At 41.0% G+C, this 19,276-nt stretch overlaps 1 protein-coding gene across 3 annotated transcripts in view; it reads right to left on the bottom strand.

Annotated features, from left to right (window-relative positions):
• Positions 1 to 19,276, bottom strand: part of EMB (embigin) — a 97,722-nt gene that overhangs the window by 19,678 nt on the left and 58,768 nt on the right. For 2 of the 3 annotated variants that reach the window (XM_056542001.1, XM_056541993.1), the window contains exon 9: positions 10,717 to 14,293. The exons of the other annotated variant lie outside the window; for it this stretch is intronic. The gene's annotated coding sequence lies outside the window, so the exon portion shown is untranslated. Of the gene's footprint in view, positions 1 to 10,716; positions 14,294 to 19,276 lie in introns of those variants that run through there. 3 annotated transcript variants of the gene reach the window in all.

Here is a 19,276-nt window from a genome sequence, read left to right as displayed (position 1 = left end):
TTATACCCCTCACTAGCATTTCTCCTGTTATACTACCATGATTGAACCTGACCATTAAAGGGGTACTCCGGTGAAAACCTTTTTTCTTTTAAATCAACTGGTGCCAGAAAGTTAAACAGATTTGTAAATTACTTCTATTAAAAAATCTTAATTCTTCCTGTACTTATTAGCTGCTGAATACTACAGAGGAAATTATTTTCTTTTTGGAATTCTCTCTGATGACATCACGAGCACAGTGCTCTTTTGCTGACATCATAATAATAATAATAACTCTTTATTTATTGTTGTCCTTAGTGGGATTTGAACCCAAGTCCCCAGCACTGCAAGGTAGGAGTGCTAACCACTGAGCCACCATGCTGCCCTTAGCATACATCTGCTATGCACGGTTGCTAAAATGGACAGAGATGTCAGCAGAGAGCACTGTGGTCGTGATGTCATCAGTGTTCCAAAAAGAAAGGAATTTCCTCTGTAGCATTCAGCAGCTAATAAGTACTGGAAAGATTAAGATTTTTTAATAGAAGTAATTTACAAATATGTTTAACTTTCGGGCACCAGTTGATTTAAAAGAAAAAAGGTTTTCACCGGAGTACCCCTTTAACCTGTTTCCTGACTCTCCTATCTGATCTGCCTGTTGTTTCTGAACCTGACCCTGGCTCTCCTGATTTGACCTCTGCTTTTATTATTTAGGGGGGTATTTATCAAAGGATTTATGTGTTTTTTTTTCACGTAACTTTGGCGCAATACTTTGGCGCAGTGTCTTTTTGCGCCAAAGTTTGGCGCATCTTCTCTACTGTCATTTTTACGACTTTCTCAAAATCACATGGTCCTGTGTGTGATTTCAGCTTTAGTCAGTAATTCATCATTTATGACAATCGATCTTTGGCGCAATTTTGGCGCAAATCCTGTTTTTTTGGCGCAAATCCCCGCCAACAAATTTTGTACATGGAAAACACATTTACCAATATCAGAAAATGTAAAGGCGTCAAAATACATTAAAAACATTTTTTTGTGAAAGCAGCGACGCCTCCAGGGCTGCTCAATACTATCCTGCAACATAGTTGTCTCTGAGAAACCTTCACCCTCCGTTGAGCCAGTATTGGACATGGCCACACAGGTTCAGGAAAGGTAAGCACTAAAGCAGTGGTCTCCAACCTGTGGACCACCAGATGTTGCAAAACTACAACTCCCAGCATGCCCGGACAGCCAACGGCTGTCCGGACATGCTGGGAATTGTAGTTTTGCAACATCTGGAGGTCCGCAGGTTGAAGACCACTGCACTTAAGTAACAAAAAAAAAAAAAGAACTACTCAAGTTGAACATAAAATCCATTTCACCTGGTGGCTATAAACCCCACAAAAGAAAATAACTCATGTCGCTTGCTGATATACTGCAGGAGGGACTCCGAAATGGCTGCTCTACAGGGTAAAATACGCGTCCTCTGTGGTGGTAAGTTCTGTGTAAAAGGCGCTGTGAACGGCTGATTTCAACATTTGAGCCAAAATTACTAACAACGTGCACCAACTGATAAATTTGGTGCATGTCCACGAAAACCAAAGTGAAAAAAAATAGGGTAAAAAGAAACTGTCAACAGGCAAAATTGATAAATACCCCCCTTAGTCTTTTGTTCTGAGTTGCTACTGCTTTGACCTTCTGGTTCTGACCCTCTGGATTGTTTCTGGTAAACCCTGTTTGCTGATTCTGTTCTTGTTGTGCCTGTCTGGAATTGATCTGGTTTGTCTGATCTTCACCTTTTCCCCGTACTACTTAGGGTGGATCATCCAGGTAGGTAGGGACACTGGGTTGAGTGGGTAAGTTGAGAGCTGCATTGTGCCCTACCTACTATGATAATAGCTTTTCTTTTCTAATGTACAGCTGCGGGCCTAAACAAGCAAAATAATCCCTGATTTTTTTTTTTTTTTTTTTTTTTACGAAGAGACAAGGCGGATATAAAGAGCTTAAGATAAAAGCATAACAAAAAATACAAAATACACATGAAAACATATTACAGGAACACTAATCTAAAAAGAATAGAAAAAAGTAAACAGGAGATAATCATGCTCACACTTTTTGTCTAGAAATAAATCATCCTTGTAGAAATCCAGAGAATACTGTTCTTGCTGATTTCTTCCATTTGTGGCATAGTGGAATTTAGGTAAAGGAAAACTGTAGTGGCATACAACTTATCCAAAGGATAGGGGATAAGTTATAGATTGCAGGGGGTCCAACCACTGGGACCTCCCGCAATCTCCTGCGTGGGGCCCTGGCAGTCCGCATGAAGGGAGTGTTTCGTCCCTGCATGACGCAGTGGCTGACACGTCCCCTCCATGTATTTTTATGGCATATTTGGGGGGGGGGGGGGGGAATTGTGTCGGCCTCTGCGTCATCCTGGGGACGGCCATGCCCCGTTCCTGCGCACTGCCAGGGAGATAACCAGTAGTGGATAAGTTATAGATTGCGGCGGGTCCGACCGCTGCTGCCCCCCCCCCATCTATATTTTATCCACTGCTGGTTATATACCACTACAGTATTCCTTTAAAGAGTACCTGTGAGATCACCCAAAAAAAAAAAATTGTTGCTCAGTATCTCATCCTGATCATGTACATGTCATTTTTATGTGTCTATGACCTATATTTCTCTCAGAATTAGCTTTATTTCAGAATTACCTTAATGTTGTTGACCAGAAGCAGGGGGCGGGTCCCTTTCTTCTCCTCAGGTGATAACCACTCCCCCTCCATCACTCTCCTCAGTCACTGGTCCTTTCTGGTGTTATGCTATACACAGATACTGTGTGCTTACATCTTTTGAAAAACTACAGCTCCCAGCATGCCCACACATCCTTTGAGTTGTAGTTTTAGCAACAGCTGGAGGCATATAATTGGCAAAACTCAGATTTACAGCAGTGTTGCTGCAGGCTGTGTTCCTCCTACTGTTGCAAAACTACAACTCCCAACATGCCCACACATCATTTGGCTGTGCAGGCATGCTGGGAGTAGTAGCTTTGCAACAGCTGGAGGCATATGATTGTAGTCCTCCTGTATTAAATACACACACACACACACACACATTTACTTCATTTATTCATACACTTGTGTACTCCCGCCCCTTCTCCTCACACGAGGAGACAGTGAAGTAAACACAGACAGTGAGTGAGCCGATCACAGTAGCTTTAGCTCTGCAGACCTGTCAATCATGAAGTGGGTCCATGACATAGGTGATGATGAGTGGACACACCAGGCTGGTATGTATCCCAGGAGGCAGGGTGGCAGTTTTTTGACTGGCTTTTTCAGTATGAAATACTGAAAAATTTTGATGAAAGCAATTGTAAAACCTATTGGTTTTGCGTGCTTTAAAACATATCAAACGTTTTTATATCTGACAGTGCACATTTAAGGGAGAGGTCTTAATATTTTGCCTTACTGCAGGTTGGGCAGAGGGGGAGGCTCCTTCTGCAGCTGGTTGTCTAACAACCAGTTTCAGAGGGCTGAGCTCCTGTGGCACAAAGACTTACTATTCTAATATGAGCTAAACAGGATTAACCCCTTAAGGATTCCGTTTTTGCACTTTCGTTTTTTACTCCTTACCTTTTAAAAATCATAACCCTTTCAATTTTCCACCTAAAAATCCATATTATGGCTTATTTTTTGCGTCGCCAATTCTACTTTGCAGTGACATTAGTCATTTTACCCAAAAATGCACGGCGAAACGTAAAAAAAAAATCATTGTGCGACAAAATCGAAGAAAAAAATGCCATTTTGTAACTTTTGGGGGCTTCCGTTTCTACGCAGTGCATATTTTGGTAAAAATGACACGTTATTATTCTGTAGGTCCATACAGTTAAAATGATACCCTACTTATATAGGTTTGATTTTGTCGCACTTCTGGAAAAAATCATTACATGCAGGAAAATTTATACGTTTAAAAATGTCATCTTCTGACCCCTATAACTTTTTTATTTTTCCACATACAGGGTGGTGTGAGGACTCATTTTTTGCACCGTGATCTGAAGTTTTTATCGGTATGATTTTTGTTTTGATCGGACTTTTTGATCACTTTTTATTCATTTTTTAATGGTATAAAAAATGACCAAAATACGCTTTTTTGGACTTTGGAATTTTTTTGCGCGTACGCCATTGACCGTGTGGTTTAATTAGTGATATATTTTTATAGTACGGACATTTACGCACGCGGCGATACTACATATGTTTATTTTTATTTATTTTTTACACTGTTTTATTTTTTTTATGGGAAAAGGGGGGTGATTCAAACTTTTAAATTTTTTTTGCAGTGTTATAGGTCCCATAGGGACCTATAACACTGCACACACTGATCTTCTACACAGATCACAGGCGTGTATTAACACGCCTGTGATCAGTGTTATCGGCGCTTGACTGCTCTTGCCTGGATCTCAGGCACGGAGCAGTCATTCGCCGATCGGACACCGAGGAGGCAGGTAAGGGCCCTCCCGGTGTCCTGTCAGCTGTTCGGGACGCCGCGATTTCATTGCGGCGGTCCCGAACAGCCCGACTGAGCAGCCGGGTCACTTTCACTTTCGCTTTAGAAGCGGCGGTCAGCTTTGACCACAGCTTCTAAAGGGTTAATACCGCACATCGCCGCGATCGGCGATGTGTGGTATTAGCCGCGGGTCCCGGCCGTTGATGAGCGCCAGGACCGATGTGATATGATGCGGGATCGCGGCGCGATCCTGCTTCATATCGCGGGAGCCGGCGCAGGATGTAAATATACATCCTGCGTCGTTAAGGGGTTAAAGAAAATAATAAACTTATGGGAGGAAGTGCTGTGCAGGGAGAAGGGAGCCCTAAAGCTGTCCCTATAATCCTCTATCCCTGCCTACTTGCCCATCCACCCTAAATGACAGATCGACAACTTGGAGCTGGTCCCTTCCTTGTGCTAAAGTGCATTGACGTTGAAGTCAACAAAACAAACAGAACTGTACAAAGTCGTGAAACAAGTCAGGAACATAACGGAACCTACCAACAGATATATAAATACAAACAAGTCAGGAATCAAGATTAAAGGCAGATATAATAATATGAACAAGACTAGATAGAGGGATAAGTTAACAGCAGACAAAACCAGGAGATGCAGGGGATGAACAGGTTGACTGAAGGTTAGAACACTAAATGGGTCAGGAAATCAAGAGCACTGTTCACACTGGACTCAGAACAAGGAACACACTAGACAGCCCACTCCAAGCATGGAGGGACATCGATACCAAAGCCAAATAGGCTCCTAGCTAGCGGGCACTCACCAACGAGTTATAAGGATACTGGCCTAGGAGGAAACAAAAAACCTAAATACAAGCAAACACAGGTACAGACACAAGACTCACTCACTCCTAGATAGACAGAATAGCACAAGGCTCAGAACAAGATTCTATCCTCGGAGTTGCAGGTTCAAACAAGCTCAAAAGAGGACTGACAAAACGCACAGTGTGAATACAGACTAAGGCAACACAATGCAAATGCAAAACAAAGATAAACAAATACTAAAACCCGACAAATGTACTAGAAGAAAGCAGGCATCTATATATCAAACAGGACAAATGACCATGGTTAAAACTCAGGATATGTGCACAGACAGATAAAGTGAACATCAAGCCAACATGGCCAGAATAGAGGTCTAATCACCAGCACAACAGCACCTAAAAGGCCTTATATATCCTCCCAGTGCTGAAGTCAAGAAGCTTAAAGGGGTACTCCGCCCCTAGATATCTTATCCCCTATACAAAGGATAGGGGATAAGATGTCAGATCGCCGCGGTCCCGCTGCTGGGGAGCCCAGGAATCCCCGCTGCGGCACCGCACTCTCATTACAGCACAGAGCGAGTTCGCTCTGTGCGTAATGACGGGCGATATGGGGGACGGAGCAGCGTGATGTCATGGCCCGCCCCTCGTGACATCACGGCCCGTCCCCTTAATGCAAGTCTATGGGAGGGGGCGTGATGACCGCCACGCCCCCTCCCATAGACTTGTATTAAAAAGGCGGGCTGTGACATCACGAGGGACGGAGCTGTGACGTAACGATGCTCGGCCCCTGTACTGCCCGTCATTACGTGCATAGCGAACTCGCTCTGTGCTGTAATGAGAGCACGGTGCCGCAGCGGGACCCCAGCGATCTGACATCTTATCCCCTATCCTTTGGATAGGGGATAAGATGTCTAGGGGTGGAGTACCCCTTTAATGCTTCCCATCCCAGGGAGGATTAACACAGAAACTGTTCAGTCACAAACTTAATGTCTGAACAGGACCCAAAGCAGAAAACACAAAATACAGATAAATGGACATTACAAGGAATTATAGATAAAAAATTAAAACAAATTTTGGAGGTTTAATATCCACCACACAATTATTTTATGTATTACCAAAGATACAAAAGTCCCTCTCCCACTCACCAGAAAAAGTTATTGTCTCCCATCAGAATTCCTTTCTGTGTAATGCATCTATTTTTCGGGACAGACCGCTTAACTTTTCTAATAAAACATTGATTATTTGTTGAAGATCTGTGAGGTTGACATTCAGAGGGACACATTTTTTGTTTCTTTTGACATTACGAGTCTCTATATCTTTTTTGAACATACCCAAGGTATAGAAGCAATATGTAAGACAATGCTGAAATTCCAACATTCTGCCCCTGCTCAGGATTTTATTTTTGTTTCTTTTTAAAATTGGTTGGGACCGCTATGGGCACCCTCTTGGCCCCAATGTATGCTAACCATTATGTATTGCGCCACTTCAGACATTTTCTGAGGTGGTGGCAGTATGAAATAGCACTGACGAGGAACTCCTTAAGTTCCACCTTTTTCTCAACTATATGGAAGATACAGCTTATACAAAATGACTTATAACAGGGAGAGTTTTAAATTCTTGGACAAACTTACTCCCTATGCTTTATACCAAACCCACTGATAAAAATACCTTCCAAACTTACTCCCTAGGCTTTATACCAAACCCACTGATAAAAAATACCTTCTTGCAGTAGAACAGTAGCCACCCTACTCTTTATTCAGATTCTTTGGGTTGAAAGAATAGTAGATAGTAACACAGTAATGGAAGAATCACTGGACAACATGAATTTCTTGGAAAGAGGTTATCCAGCCCGCATAATCACCACACAAAGAACAGAACACAGGAACACATGATAGAAAAAAACATTACATACTAGAGATAAACAGCCAGGAGAATTACATTAATTTCTGCTTACCATGGACACAGATTTTATTTTCTGGGATAAGTTGAACAAATCCAGTCTTTGCTTCACTGAACTTTTGACTGATGTGCCATTGTTTATCTATATATGATCGACTGTGATCAGGTGTGAGACGCTAGCACCTCACCTCTAGCCAGCTAAATAGTCCTGTATTCCTCTGCTGTAGATTTCACTGTTGTGTTATTTTCCAAATGTCATCCCTCCAATTTAGTGCTGCCTCTTCTTGTAATTCTCTCTTTTCCAGTGGCCTCTCTGCCAGTGATGTTTTATGCCAGTGTTTCCCAAACAGGGAGTCTCCAGCTGTTGTAAAACTACAACTCTCAGCATGCCAGGACAGCCTTAGACTGTCTGTGCATGCTGGGAGTTGTAGTTTTGCAACAGCTGGAGACTCCCTCTTTGGAAAACACTTCTCTATGCTGTACTTCCTGCCCTCCTTTCCCATGCTGCCTATGACAATAGCCTATGCAGGAGTATATGTGTTCTACAGGCTTTTTACTTACTATAATTGGCTCTGAGAATCTGGATAGAATGTAGTTTGTCATCTGGACCATTTTTAAGCATGATGATTCAGAAGACAAATTGCATGCTATCCAGGGCATGAAGAACCCTGTATAACTCATCCAATGACAAATAGCAGCACTGTCATGAGATTAGATAAATGTAACTAAGCATCCAGGAAGTTATGTGGCCACAATAAAGAAGTATCTGGGGCACCAATTGTATGATCAAAGGGGAATATCCTGAGCTAAACATTGCCCCATTCCCACTCCTGTGTTCTGTCTTAGTGTTTCTGTTACTAGAGAGGGACTGAACCTAACAACAGGTAGTGAAAAGCAAATTAAAATGTACCAGTCAGATCCCACAAAAAAAAAAAAAAAAAGTAACTTAATCCAGACTATCTACATCTGGTGGTGGTCGGATGTGATTGGTGTGTCTACTCGTGCAGCCTGCAGCCTTATCCATGAGTCATCTCTTGTCCATGACTAATGGATAAGCCTCATGCTGCTACAGGACTGGTTAGTGTCCCAGTACGTATGGGGACCCCTAGTGGTGGGATTTGCAGGAGCTGTTTTCTTTATTAAATATAGAAAAAAAAATTAAACAACCATATTACAAAATGTCTTTAAAAGGCAAACTTTTTTTTCTACTACTATCAACTGGTGCTAGAAAGTTAAACAGATTTGTTAATTACTTCTATTAAAAAAATCTTAATACTTCCAGTACTAATTAGCTGCTGAATACTACAGAGGAAATGGTTTTATTTTTGGAACACAGAGCTCTCTGCTGAGATCACAAGCACAGAGCTCTCTGCTGACATCTCTGTCCATTTTAGGAACTGTCCAGAGCTGAAGAAAATTCTCATAGCAAACATATGCTGCTCTGGACAGTACCTAAAATTGGCAGAGATGTCAGCAAAGAGCACTGTGGTCATGATGTCAGCAGAGAGCTCTGTTTTCCAAAAAGAAAACAATTTACTCTATACAGACCCTAAAAAGTACTGGAAAGATTAAGATTTTTTAATATAAGTAATTTACAAATCTGTTTAACTTTAAGGCACCAATTAATAAAAAATAAAAAAAAGTTTTCCACAGGAGTACCCCTTTAATTTTTATCAGTAACAACATATAAAACATTTTCCCATCGGACATTGGGAACTCCACTGGACAACATTTTTTTTTTAAATCAACTGATGCCAAAAATTTTAACAGATTTGTAAATTACTTCTATTTAAAAATCTTAATCCTTCCAGTACTTATCAGCTGCTGTATCCTCCAGAGGGAGTTTCCTTTCTGTCTTACCACAGCGCTCTCTGCTGATACCTCTGTCCATGTCAGGAACTGTCCAGAGCAGAATAGGTTTGCTATGGGGATTAGCTTCTACTCTGAACAGTTCCTAAAATGGACAGATGTGTCAGCAGAGAGCACTGTGGTCAGAGAGAAAGGGAAAAAAAAAGAACTTCTTGTAGAGCATACAGCAGCTGATAAGTACTGGAAGGATTAATATTTTAAATAGAAGTAATATACAAATCTGTTTAACTTTCTGGCACCAGTTGATTTAAAAAAAAGAATAAAAAGAAAAAGGGTTTCCAGCAGAGTACCCTTTTGAGTGGAAGTGAGACCCCTAGTGGCTGAAACTTTACAAACATTTTAGGCAGTACGAAGGCAACATTTTTAAAGAGAATAAATTAGAGATCTGCTTATGAGCACTCCTAATGATCACACATTGTGTAAAAAGTTATTGTTCAAAAACAAATTAAGTAAATAAAGAAATTAAGAAAATAATTAATTAAAAAATTATAATGATTTAATTGAGCTAAATAGGAGTTTGAAGGAATTGGAAAAAGACAAAGACTTTGTGTCAATCATTTAATTTACAGTGAATATGAGGTCACCTTAATTTGTGTTACCAACTAATAGTGATCGTATACTGCAAAGGGTTCCGGAGAGTACTGGAATAAAATACATTACCTTATAGGACAATATTGAGCATTATAATATAAAGTACCGTTTATGTTATTAAAGATTGATGCATGTTGATGGGGTCCAAGGGTCTGCTGTAATGGACTTTGCATGTAATTAAGCCAATGTGACTAGGTATATAGCAGTGTTTCCCAACCAGTGTGCCTCCAGGTGTTGCAAAACTACAACTCCCAGCTTGCCCGAACAGCCAAAGGCTGTCCGGGCATGCTGGGAGTTGTAGTTTTACAACAGCTGGGGGCATGCTAATCTGGAAACACTGGTATATAGTGAAAAGCCCACTGTACACACTAAGCACCACAACCCATATGTCCAGCTGATCTGTTGGGGTCCAAGAGGACTAGAACCTCAATATATATTCCTAAAAATTCCCCTTTAAAAGGGGAACTCCAGTGGAAACAAGTAGAAAGCAAATGTTTTCAAATCAACTGGTGCCAGAAAGTTAAACAGATTTGTAAATTACTTTTATTAAAAAATGTTAACTCTTCCAGTACTTATCAGCAACTGTATACTACAGAGAAAATTGTGCAGTTCTTTCCAGTCTGACAACAGTACTCTCTGCTGACACCTCTGTCCGTGTCAGGAACTATCCAGATTAGAAGAAAATCCACCATAGCAAACCTCTCCTGCTCTGGACAGTTCCTAAAATGGACAGAGGGGTCAGCAGAGAGCACTGTGGTCAGACAGAAAGGAAGTTCAAAAAGAAAAGAACTTCCTCTGTAGTATACAGCAGCTGATAAGTACTGGAAGGGTTAAGATTTTTAAATAGAAGTAATTAAAAAATCTGTTTAACTTTCTGGAGCCAGTTGACTTGACAGTACTTGTCCCCCCCCCCCCCCATTTATTATGTAGCACTCCTATAAACCCCTATACAAAATATAATGTAACAGTCATATAATTACCCTATTGCTGTGGATATCTACTGATCACTGAGTTAGCTGCTAACTGCAATGCATTTGGTCCTACGTTATATAAAGCTGCTATATATATATATATATATATATATATATATATATATATATATTTGTTTTTATTGCTTATATTTTCTGAACACAGAGGTAACATTACATTGAACAGGCCTTTATGCGCCAATGAGAATTACAGTACATAGTCACAATGACTCTTTGCTCTACATGAAACATTGAACCTTATGTATAACCTACAAGATTTATAATAAAATATAATATAATGATGTGCTATTCCAGCTTCCTGGAATGGTTGGTGCACTCTGGTTGTGTTAGGCTGGGTTCACACTGTGTTTTTGGATAAAAACGTATAAATTAATAGATACTAAAAAAATATAGATACTAAAAAAAAATTGACTTGCATTATAAATGCATTGCAATTTTTCCTTTTATTTTGCTGTATACAATAGCATAGTCAATTACGCTTTTGTATACAGCCAAATTAAACATAAAGCGAAAAAATTGAAACACAAACACAAAATGCAGTGTAAATCCAGTCTTATGGATATGGTATAGAGTTTTGTTCCATGTAATAGGTATATTTAATACACAGCAGAATGCAGCTCAAGCTAAGCAAACCATGATCCTGCATATGAGACTAACAAAGCATGGAGGATATCTGCCTGTATTGCCATAGGCTGTCTATGTCTACTACAGAGTATTGTAAGACTTCTTTCTACCTTGCAGAGGTACCTTCTTTCTACCCTGCGGTCGACCTTAATCAGACCCAGAGTGAACACGCTCCGGGGACTGTTTACTAACGGGGTGCCGCGTGCAAGATCGCGGGCGTCCCCAGCTGCGGGACTCACGCGATCAGGCATCTTATCCCCTATCCTTTGGATAGGGGATAAGATGTGTAAGCACCGGAGTACCCCTTTAAAAACAGTGAGACTCAGAATGCCACAGAATTTCTTAGAAATTCTGTTGTGTGAACAATGGCCCCGATTTACTATTGTAAACCCGACATGTCTTGTCGGGCTGTGCGCCAGATTCTGGAGTATTGCGCCAGAAATTCTGTCTACGTCAGGATTTGTGCCAGAATTGAAAAAAAAAAAAAAAAACCACCAACTCTCCATTTTACTTAGAAAACCCGAAAAAGGGGCGTGTCCAACTTTTTCACAAAATGTTTTCCCACAATGTCACAAAACCAAACATATTTACTAAGCTTTCCAGAGAAAATGTGGTGGATTTGAGCTAAGGAAAACCCAACAGATCAGAGCATGTGTAAAAAAAAAAAAAAAGCTAAATGTTGGGAAAAAAATTGTAGGGAATTAAAACCCACAAAGAAAGCTACACTCTACTCTTAGTAAATCAGGGCCATAGTCTTTCACAAATGTCAAAACACAAACCATCTCTGGTCCATGCTGCCATGTATAACTGCCCGTAGATTCAAAAGAACCAGTTTGTCTGTGACAGTCAAAACAGGTAGTTTAAGTGTTACTGTGATTTGTAAAACAAAACGGTCATCCAGACATCATAAGTTTAAAATGCACTGGATCTCACTCCCAAGAGCCCTTGCGATCATGACTTGTAACCCTCTCCAGCTGCCTAATCCAACTCCTTCACTACATTAGTCTATGGTGAAAGGATCAGGTTTGAGCGACAGCCGGGGAGTGAGATGCGCACTACAGAGCACTTCAGCCGGCTTATAACTCACGACTGGTAGCAGGTCTCAGGACTGAGATCTACACTTCAACCACGTCATAAGTTTTTTCGAATGACAATGACAGTCAGCAAATATTGCTTGAGGAGGGGAATGGTAACACCCACTTGTCAATGTGTTGATACATTTCCAGGAGGATCAACAAATAATATCTTCAAATTTTAGGGTGGGGCCATATATTTACTTAAACAGACTTGTCAGGGACAGTGACAGGTCTTCTTCAAGGAGTAGTGCAGTAAAAAATATCCAAATGGTAGGGGATAAGTTAAGGATTGTGGGGGGTCTGACAGCTGGGACCCTCTGCGATCTCCTGAATGGGGCCCCAGCAGTCTGCCGGAAGCGACCTTTCTGACCCCCGCAGGAAGCCGCAGCCGACACCCCCCTCCATGTTTCTCTATGGGATACATGGAGGGGGCGTGTCATCTGCCACTCCATGCAGGGGTCGGCACACCCCCTTTCAGCAGACTGCTGGGACCCCATTCAGGAAATTGCGGAGGGTCCTAGCAGTCGGACCCTCCACAATCTGCTATCCTTTGGATAGGGGATAAGTTATCTTTCACTACACTACTCCTTTAAAATATATTTTTTTAAGTTTCAAGGTGATAATTAAAGTCCCCACAAAAAGATTGTAGCCCATCGTCCTGGGAAAAAAGGCTGCCCTTTACTGTTCCAAACAACAAAGCAAATTTGCCTTTTAGGATTTTATATATTTTGTATCACAACCTTTGTAGGGGACATAAGGGTTTACCAGGAACTAAGTAGATTAGAAATGTCTAAATAGTGGAGCTGATATTTGCATGGAAGGTGAAATTTCAAGCCAAATAAGGAAAATAAGGAATCCCCATTGATTTCCAGGCCACTCTGGAAATACTGTTATAACATATAAGTCAAAAGACAGGAGCATGACATTAGGAGATGCGGAGGTAGCAATTACACCTGGACCCAGGTGTATGGGGGTGGCGCTCCATGTATGTAGACATCAGTATTATATACTGCACATGGTCAGTAGGGGACATGTAAAGACTAAACATTAAGAAGATACATTAATGAGAACAATAAATATACAGTAGGTTGCATTAAGACTCCATAGCTCAGCAGTTCCGAAGAAAGGCCACTGAAATCTAAAGATGGGATATAATGTTCAAATCTGAAGATCACCCTGGATGGAACACATTGATCAAATCTGAAGACCAGGCTGGATGGAACATAGTGTTCAAATCAGAAAATCACCCTGGATGGGACATAGTGTTCAAATCAGAAAATCACCCTGGATGGGACGCAGTGATCAAATCTGAAGACCAGGCTGGATGGGACATAGTGTTCAAATCAGAAAATCACCCTGGATGGGACATAGTGTTCAAATCAGAAAATCACCCTGGATGGGACATAGTGTTCAAATCAGAAAATCACCCTGGATGGGACATAGTGTTCAAATCAGAAAATCACCCTGGATGGGACATAGTGTTCAAATCAGAAAATCACCCTGGATGGGACATAGTGTTCAAATCAGAAAATCACCCTGGATGGGACGCAGTGATCAAATCTGAAGATCAGGCTGGATGGGACACAGTGATCAAATCTGAAGACCAGGCTGGATGGGACATAGTGTTCAAATCAGAAAATCACCCTGGATGGGACATAGTGTTCAAATCAGAAAATCACCCTGGATGGGACACGGTGATCAAATCTGAAGACCAGGTTGGATGGGATACGGTGATCAAATCTGAAGACCAGGCTGGATGGGACACAGTGATCAAATCTGAAGACCAGGCTGGATGGGACATGGTGATCAAATCTGAAGACCAGGCTGGATGGGACACGGTGATCAAATCTGAAGACCAGGCTGGATGGGACACAGTGATCAAATCTGAAGACCAGGCTGGATGGGACACGGTGATCAAATCTGAAGACCAGGCTGGATGGAGAATGGCTGACCCGCTAAGCTCATGAGAATTCACTTTACTGAATGAGGAAGACAAGAAAGAATAGGGTTAAGATGGAGAGTGAAATGAAATATGCATGCACATCTGTGTCCGATCATTGATAAAACTATTTCAAATATAAAATATATCTAAAAAGATTTTTAGAAGGGGTAAAAGTATTCAATAATTCAGGCATAGGTGAGGATGGTGCAGCAAAACAAGGGTTACTGACAAATTTCTTCTTACCTTATCTGCTGTCAGCTGACTGTATTAGTCAAGTCTGACTGGTTATAATGAATACTCGTGCTGCCTGACAAATGGGGTTGTCAAGCAGAATGTCCCTAGTAACTATTTAAAATATTACACGGTGCTGTGAGGTAAAAAGCTGACTTTAATGGCCTAAATTATGTATAAAAGTCACCTTTATACTCACAATATTATCAGTCAGTATATGCATAATAGAAAGAAATATATATATATATATATCCATGGACGTAGATTTTTCAAAACTTTCTAAAAAAAAAAAAAAACAGTTGAACTGTTGCCCATGGCAACCAATCAGATTGAAAAACGACAGCTGGAATCAAATTGGTTGCTATGGGCAACTGCTTTACTGTTTATCTTGTTTGATAAATTCCCAGCATACACATTGTTTAAATTACTGCCATTGTGTTTTATTTTTTATTTCCTATACATCTTTATTTACAAAGACATAAAAACATTTGTGATTCCCGTCCACCATCCTCTATTTGTTCACAGGATAGCTGGTTAAAGGGGTACTCCGGTGGAAAACTTTTTTTTTTTAAATCAACTGGTGCCAGAAAGTTAAACAGATTTGTAAACCACTTCTATTAAGACATCTTAATCATTCCAGTACTTATTAGCTGCTGAATACCACAGAGGAAAATATTTTCTTTTTGGAAAACAGTGCTCTCTGCTGACATCATGACCACAGTGCTCTCTGCTGACATCATGACCACAGTGCTCTCTGCTGACCAGAGCAGCATATGTTTTCTATGGGGATTTTCTCCTACTCTGGACAGTTCTTAACAAATGGACAGAGGTGTCAGCAGAGAGCACTGTGGTCATGATGTCAGCAGAGAGCTCTGTGTTCCAAAAAGAAAACCATTTCCTGGAAGTACTGGAAGGATTAAGATTTTTTTTATAGAAGTAATTTACAAATCTGTTTAACTTTTTGGCACCAGTTGATTTAAAAAAAAAAAAAAAAAACTACTTTCCCTAATATGTAAATTATAACATTGGCTTCATGTTGACATTAAATGTTTCTGATGTCTTTAATAGAGAAGAGAAATATTGATTAAAGGGATGAATGAAATCTTCTACTAATCAGATGGAAATATGAAAGTGCAGATGAAGAAAGAGGAGGTCCATCCATTATTAATGCCTCTTCTAATAATAACTCCTCTGCTCCCGATCCAGCCTCGGGTTCTCTTTATCGCTCATCCTCATGTGTCACGTCATTGCTGCTGTGATTCTTGGCAGGGGTGGCCCTTAGCAGCAAAGGGCCCCTTGCTTGAGGCCAAGCAGACTTGAGAAAACACACGTCAGACACACGCATGACATAGATCTGATGCTGCTGACGCCTGTATGAACTGTGCACATTGGGGGACATTTATCTATGTTGATGTAAGGTAGTAGAGATTTTACCCATGTTTGCTTGTGTATTTTGCACAACTGCTAAAAATTTACCAAAATGGCGCACAGGAATTTAGATACCAATGTGCTGCAGAGCTAGGTTTAACCCCTTAAGAACTCAGCCCATTTTGGCCTTAAGGACTCAGACAATTTAATTTTTACATTTTAATGCAATTTTGCTCATTTTGGAAGGTTTCGTTTTCACGCCGTACAATTTATGGTAAAAATGACGAGTGTTCTTTATTCTGAGGGTCAATACGATTAAAATGATACCCATTATTACTTACTTTTCTATTATTGTTGTGCTTAAAAAAAATCACAAACTTTTTAACCAAATTAGTACGTTTATAATCCCTTTATTTTGATGACCTCTAACTTTTTTATTTTTCCGTATAAGCGGCGGTATGGGGGCTCATTTTTTACGCCATGATCTGTACTTTTTTTTGATACCACATTTGCATATAAAAAACTTTTAATACATTTTTTATAATTTTTTTAAATAAAATGTATTAAAAAAGTAGCACGCCGTTCACCGTACGGGATCATTAACATTTTATTTTAATAGTTCGGACATTTACACACGCAGCGATACCAAATATGTCTATAAAAAAAAAAATTCCGCTTTTTGGGGGTAAAATAGGAAAAAACTGACGTTTTACTTTTTTATTGGGGGAGGGGATTTTTCACTTTTTTTTTACTTTTACATTTTTTTTTTACACTTGAATAGTCCCCATAGGGGACTATTCATAGCAATACCATGATTGCTAATACTGATCTGTTCTATGTATAGGACCTAGAACAGATCAGTGTTATCAGCGATCTTCTGCTCTGGTCTGCTCGTTCTCAGACCAGAGCAGGAGACGCCGGGAGCCAGAAGGTGAGGGGACCTCCGTGCGGCGTTTTGAATGATCGGATCCCCACAGCAGCGCTGCGGGCGATCCGATCATTCATTCAAATTGCGCACTGCCGCAGATGCCGGGATCTGTATTGATCCCGGCACCTGAAGGGTTAATGGCGGACGCCCGCGAGATCCGATGCCCGTGGTTATGCACAGGACGTAAATGTACGTCCTGGTGCGTTAAGTACCACCGCACCAGGACGTACATTTACGTCCTGCGTCCTTAAAGGGTTAAAGGGGTATTCCAGGAAAAAACTTTTTTTTTATATATCAACTGGCTTCAGAAAGTTAAATAGATTTTTTAATTACTTCTATTAAAAAATGTTAATCCTTCCAATAATTATCAGCTGCTGATGTTGAGTTGCTATTTTCTGTCTGGCAACAGTGCTCTCTGCTGACATCTCTGCTTGTCTCTGGAACTACACAGAGCAGAAGAGGTTTGTTATGGGGATTTGCTTCTAAACTGGGCGGTTCCCGAGACATGTGTCATCAGAGAGCACTTAGACAGAAAAGAACAACTCAACTTCAGCAGCTCATAAGTACTGAAAGGATTAATAGAAGCAATTTACAAATCTGTTTAACTTTCTGGAGCCAGTTAATATATATATATAAAAAAGGTTTTCCCTGGATAACCCCTTTAAGCATTGTGCTCTGGCATCTGACACATTTGTACCTGTCCTATTAGGTTTGCCCTAAAAATAGTAGGCTTTGCGTAAGATTTGTGCGCAAAAATAAATAAAAAATTGCCGCACATGATAACTTCGGGCTCACTGCATAAAGTGCTCCTTGGTGCTCCAATCGATACACTGGTTAGCAAAATTCTTGATTAAATAGAATGCACTAAAAAGCAGCAACAACAGCAGCTGCACAAAATCTGGCGCCTAATAAACACCAGAATGATGGTGTACTTTCATTGATAAATGTCCCCCATTGGGTGTGTCACACACCTACTGGTGATGTACTGAAAATACACAAGAACCACATGTAGATTTCGACTTGTTTATAAAAATGCTGGGAAAAAAAAAAACGCCAAGGCAAAACCCACATTGCATTTTTAAAGGAGTAGTTCAGTGGTGATTCAGTGGTGAGCAACTTATCCCCTATCCTAAGGATAGGGGATAAGTTGCAGATCGCGGGGGGTCCGACCCCTGGGGCCCCCCGCGATCTCCTGTACGGAGCCCCGACATCCCGCTGGAAGGGGGCGTGTCGACCTCCGCACGAGGCGGCGGCCGACACGCCCCCTCAATACAACTCTATGGCAGAGCCGAAGCGCTGCCTTCGGCAATCTCCGGCTCTGCCATAGAGATGTATTGAGGGGGCGTGTCGGCCGCCGCCTCGTGCGGGGGTCGACACCCGCTATCTCGGCGGAGAGCCGGGGCCCCGTACAGAGAGATCGCAGGGGGCCCCAGCGGTCGGACCCCCCGCGATCTCAAACTTATCCCCTATCCTTAGGATAGGGGATACGTTTTTCACCACTGGACTACCCCTTTAAAGGGTACCTCTCATCAAAAAAAACTTTTGATATATTATAGATTAATGTATGCAGAATAACTTTACAATTGCATGTTATTAAAAAATATGCTTCTTTCTATTTAATTTTCCACTTTGAAGAAATGACCACTAGGGGTCTCCCTACCAGTCCTGGCAGCAAGCATTTCAGACTCATGCTGGAGTCCTAAACACTACGAGCTGCCAGTCTGCTTTGTTCACAAAGGAGAACACTCAGAGCTGCCAGCCTGCTTTGTTCACAGCCTGTTTGGCTGTGAACAAAGCAGGCTGGCAGCTCTGAGTGTTTAGGACTCCTGCATGAGTCAGAAATGCTTGCTGACAGGACTGATGGGGAAAAATACAATAGAAAGAAACATATTTTTCATTAACATGCTATTGGAAAGTTATTCAACATTTATTAATCTAAAATATAGCAAAAGTTTATTTGATGAGAGGTACCCTTTAATTGTGTTTTTTTCTCTCTTATACACTTCTATGGGAGAAAAACACCCAAATGGTACACTAATCACAAAAACAATTTAAAAAAAGACAAAAAAAAAAAAACAAGTTGGTATGACGATTCATAAATCCCTCCTGACTTGCAGCTAACATCTGGCAGCAGCGTTTTAATAGGCGTTTCTGACAAAAAGAACACAGCTTCACACCCATTAGATACACACACACACACTTCATATATCACACACTGTACTACATTACAGTACACCAATGTTTCCCAACCAGGGTGCCTCCAGCTGTTGCAAAACCACAACTCCCAGCATGCTGGGAGTTGTAGTTTTGCAACAGCTGGAGGCACCCTGGTTGGGAAACACTGCACTACACTGTTCATACTACACTAATATCACCAACACCTGGTGAGGTGGGCAATACATATGTCATATTCCCTGGGTAATGCTCATAATGGATACACCAAATGTGTCCATGTGCACCTATGGGCCTAAGGCAGAGGCGGCTCTCTAATTA

This window comes from Hyla sarda, chromosome 1, assembly GCF_029499605.1.
Source record: "Hyla sarda isolate aHylSar1 chromosome 1, aHylSar1.hap1, whole genome shotgun sequence".
Taxonomy (NCBI): Eukaryota; Metazoa; Chordata; class Amphibia; order Anura; family Hylidae; genus Hyla; species Hyla sarda.
Note: the sequence above shows the minus strand (reverse complement) of the source record. Positions and strands in the feature narration are given on the sequence as shown.